We start from the raw sequence: 5,074 nt of genomic DNA, 5'->3' as shown, positions 1-5,074 counted from the left end.
AACAATAGCTATGCAAGGTACTTTAAGTTTTCTCATTTTATGACGTATTTATAATTGCTTTTTAGCCATATACTATGTACATTGATCTCATAGAACCATTGCTGAATTTTATGTAAGTTCATAAAATACTTGTGACTAAATAAAATAGATCATTTATTTTAAAATACTGTAATCTAGAACCTCAAAGTAAATTACTACAGATTGGTAATATATACTAGAGTTAAACTTGGAAGAAAAAAAATGTATAGTCTCATAGAACTTAAATTTATCAATTTTTCACAAAATCAAAAGGACTATTTATTCTATACATATAATTTTTCTTCTAAATTTAGAAGGAAAGTGTAATGTAAAGAAAAAGGTCATAATTTACACATGAGTAATCTGAGAAATAAAAAATAAAGGTTTTAATAAAGCCATGTTTTGAGGAAATAAAGACTTATTAAAAGTCATTTTCAAGTTTTTGACACCCGTCCAATTTTCAGTTTTATTAGTCCCAACTTGTGTATGACTTTTGTTTTAAAATTTAGGTCTTACTTCTTACTACTTTATCTTCTATATCATTTATTAACATTGAGTTATCAAGAACATTGTTATTCTTTTTTAAAACTTGAGCTTTTTCAGCAAAATAAGTGCCAAAACAGTTAGCCATACAATGTTAGCTGTGAAGTCTCTTAAATAATTTTTTTTAAATCTTGCCTTTTAATTGTTCCCTTGTCCATTCTTCTATTTATTCACTTGATTTTTATTCTAATATTTTCATGTTTCCCAATTTTGAGCATCTAACTTTGATAATTAAACATAAGAAATTGTTTATTTTGTCTTTAACACATGCTTTCTTTAGTAGTTTATGTCAAGTGTATTCTTTATTTCAATGAAGTGTTTTGAAGAAATCATCTTTTTAAAATAGATTTTAATGACCTTTTTTTCAGAGATTAATTATGTTTTACTATTAATGGTCTTATGCCATTTTTTATTTATTTTTAGTTTTTACAACAGTTGTTATTTTACCATTATTTGGGATTTTTTTTTCACTTACAGGTTAAGCTCAATGAACAAAGGCTCAATCTTTTCTTTACATACTACTGTATCCCAAATACCTAGGACATATTATGCTACTCAATAACATGTGAAGAAGAAATAAACTAACTTTATTATTATTGTCATCATATGGACAAGAAACTGCATATTTTCATCTTTTCAACAATGTTTAAGGAAATTAGCCCTCCTATCCTCTAATTAGATAAGCATCACTTTATAAATTGAGAACAAAGATGCTGGAGCTAGTCAATCTAGTTATTTTGCTATGCTGGGTGACTTTGGACAAATTACTAAAATGTTTTGTGTTTTACTTTCCTTGAGGATGATAATAGTAACCACCCTCTGTAGCTGTTTTGAGGATTCAATATGTTAATATTTATTTAACACACTAGTACCTCAGAGCTAGTGAGCACAACTTTCTCAAACTTATTTAAGAAATGTTACAGACTGACTTGTGTCTCCCCCACATTTCTTATGTTGCAGCTTGTTGGGCAGAAACAACATGCACCAGTTATCAATGCCAGATGAGGACTTCCACTACATGGAGGAGAGCAAAGATCATTATAATACCATCCCCCAGGTAAATAAAAGTTCAAACACTCTGTTCACTATATCTTGGTATTAGAGTAGCTAAGGAAAACATGACATTGTCAAACACTGAATAGAACAACACTATACTCACATAGAGAAGACACAGAATGAAATCAATTCCAATAGTGTGGGTTGGTCCCCCAAGGCTAACAGATCTTCCTGGCAGCTGACATGGAGCAACTGGCTTTTGAGCATTTCTTGTATGCTGCAATCGAAAGATACCCTTTCTCAATGCCACCCCCTACACACACACCGGTGAGCTAGACAAAGCAGAACAAAAGAGTACACAGTGAGTCTAAAATAGAAAATACTGTTTTTATGCAAGCCTGATACAGGCTCAGTGGGTTCTATACCTTTTAGTAAAGAAGTAATCTAAGACAAACCCTCTTACATGGCTGTGTGGTTGACCATGATCTGCCTTTTCAACAGAGCCATAACCTCAAATGAGACTGTATTTGGAGATCAGGCCTTTAGCGACTTAATTAATAATAAATGAGATCACAGAGGTTAATTCTAAAGCAATAGGACTGGCATTATTTCACGAATAAGAAAAGACACCAGAAATGTAAATGCACAATAAAATGACACAGTAGGAAGGCAGCCATATGCAAGCCAAGGAGAGGGGTGGGGTTTGAAGAGAAAAAAAAAATCTGCTAACAGTTTGATCTTGGATTTCAACTACCAAAATTCTGAGAAAATGCATTTCTGTTGCTTAAGCCTCTTTGCACAATAATTTTTTATCATAGTACTAGCAAATTAAAATACTAATTATCTTAAGATTTGTAAAAATTAGAGTCCTCTTTTCCCCTTTCCTCATATATATATATATAACATGTAAATTGTGTTTCTATATCTGTTAATATCAACTCACACATTGGGGATGTGTTTATTTCTTTTAAGAAATATGTTTATTTGTGACTTTTTTTTAAATAATTTTATTTTTTTAATGGGGCGACATCAATAAATCAGGTTACATATATTCAAAGATAACAAATCCAGGTTATCTTGTCGTTCAATTATGTTGCATACCCATCACCCAAAGTCAGATTGTCCTCTGTCACCTTCTATCTAGTTTTCTTTGTGCCCCTCCCCCTCCCCCTTTCCCTCTCCCTTTCCCCCCTCCCCCCATAACCACCACACTCTTATCAATGTCTCTTAGTTTCACTTTTATGTCCCACCTACGTATGGAATAATGCAGTTCCTGGTTTTTTCTGATTTACTTATTTCGCTTCGTATCATGTTATCAAAATCCCACCATTTTGCTGTAAATGATCCGATGTCATCATTTCTTATGGCTGAGTAGTATTCCATAGTGTATATGTGCCACATCTTCTTTATCCAGTCATCTATTGACGGGCTTTTTGGTTGTTTCCATGTCCTGGCCACTGTGAACAATGCTGCAATGAACATGAGGCTGCATGTGTCTTAACGTATCAATGTTTCTGAGTTTTGGGGGTATATACCCAGTAGAGGGATTGCTGGGTCATAAGGTAGTTCTATTTTCAGTTTTTTGAGGAACCACCATACTTTCTTCCATAATGGTTGTACTACTTTACATTCCCACCAACAGGGTATGAGGGTTCCTTTTTCTCCACAGCCTCTCCAACATTTGCTATTACCTGTCTTGTTAATAATAGCTAATCTAACAGATGTGAGGTGGTATCTCATTGCAGTTTTGATTTGCATTTCTCTAATAGCTAAAGAAGATGAGCATCTTTTCATATATCTGTTGGCCATTTGTATTTCTTCCTGGGAGAAGTGTCTGTTCAAGTCCTCTTCCCATTTTTTTATTGGATTGTTTGTTTGTTTGTTGTTGAGTTTTATGAGTTCTTTGTATTTTTTGGATATTAGGCCTTTATCTGAGCTGTTGTTTGAAAATATCATTTCCCATTTAATTGGCTGTCTGTTTATTTTGTTATCAGTTTCTCTTGCTGAGCAAAAACTTCTTAGTCTGATGTAGTCCCATTCATTAATTTTTGCCTTCACTTCTCTTGCCTGTGGAGTCAAATTCATAAAGTGCTCTTTAAAACCCAGGTCCATGAGTTGAATACCTATGTCTTCTTCTATGTACTTAATTGCTTCAGGTCTTATGTTTAGATCTTTGATCCATTTTGAGTTAATTTTAGTACAGGGGGACAAACTGTAGTCCAGTTTCATTCTTTTGCATGTGGCTTTCCAGTTTTCCCAGCACCATTCATTGAAGAGGCTTTCTTTTCTCCACTGTGTGTTGTTGGCCCATTTATCAAAAATTATTTGACTATATATATGAGGTTTGATTTCTGGACTTTCTATTCTGTTCCATTGGTCGGAGTGTATATTTTTCTGCCAATACCATGCTGTTTTGATTGTCGTGGCCCTATAATATAGTTTGAAGTCAGGTATTGTAATGCCCCCAGCTTCATTCTTTTTCTTTAGGATTGCTTTGGCTATTCGGGGTTTTTTATAGTTCCATATAAATCTGATAATTTTTTTTTTTAATTTTTCTGAAGCTGGAAATAGGAAGAGACAGTCAGACAGACTCCCACATGTGCCCAACCGGGATTCACCTGGCACGCCCACCATGGGACGACGCTCTGCCCACCAGGGGGCGATGTTCTGCCCATCCTGGGCGTTGCCATGTTGCAACCAGAACCACTCTAGCGCCTGAGGCAGAGGCCACAGAGCCATCCCCAGCGCCCGGGCCATCTTTGCTTCAATGGAGCCTTGGCTGTGGGAGGGGAAGAGAGAGACAGAGAGGAAAGCACGGCGGAGGGGTGGAGAAGCAAATGGACGCTTCTCCTGTGTGCCCTGGCCGGGAATCGAACCCAGGTCCTCCGCATGCGAGGCCGACGCTCTATTGCTGAGCCAACTGGCCAGGGCTGATAATTTTTTGCTCTATTTCTTTAAAAAATGTCATTGGAATTTTGATGGGAATTGCATTAAATTTGTGTATTGCTTTGGGTAGCATGGCCATCTTGATTATATTTATTCTTCCTAACCAAGAACAAGGTATATTCTTCCATCTCATTATATCTTTTTTGATTTCCCTTAACAATGGTTTATAGTTTTCATTATATAAGTCCTTTACATTCTTTGTTATGTTTGTTACTAAGTATTTTATTTTTTTTGTTGCAATCGTGAAGGGGATTATTCTTTTGAGTTCATTCTCAATTGTTTCATTGTTGGCATATAGAAAGGCTATTGACTTCTGTATGTTAATTTTGTATCCTGCGACCTTACTGTATTGGCTTATTGTTTCTAGTAGTCTTTTTGTGGATTCTTTGGGGTTTTCGATGTATAGGATCATATCATCTGCAAAAAGTTATACCTTTACTTCTTCTTTTCTGATATGGATGCCTTTTATTTCTTTCTCTTGTCTGATTGCTCTTGCCAGAACTTCTAGCACCACGTTAAATAAGAGTGGAGAGAGTGGACAACCCTGTCTTGTTCCTGATTTACGGTAGAA

At 35.2% G+C, this 5,074-nt stretch overlaps 1 non-coding gene across 1 annotated transcript; it reads right to left on the bottom strand.

The window, feature by feature from the left end:
• Positions 1–4,412: 4,412 nt before the first annotated feature.
• On the bottom strand, positions 4,413–4,488 carry TRNAA-CGC (transfer RNA alanine (anticodon CGC)). Its single transcript has one exon. It is a non-coding gene; the product is annotated as a tRNA-Ala (tRNA).
• Between the last annotated feature and the right edge of the window lie 586 nt (positions 4,489–5,074).

The sequence above is a fragment of the Saccopteryx leptura genome, chromosome 6 (genome assembly GCF_036850995.1).
Source record: "Saccopteryx leptura isolate mSacLep1 chromosome 6, mSacLep1_pri_phased_curated, whole genome shotgun sequence".
Classification (NCBI taxonomy): Eukaryota; Metazoa; Chordata; class Mammalia; order Chiroptera; family Emballonuridae; genus Saccopteryx; species Saccopteryx leptura.
Note: the sequence above shows the minus strand (reverse complement) of the source record. Positions and strands in the feature narration are given on the sequence as shown.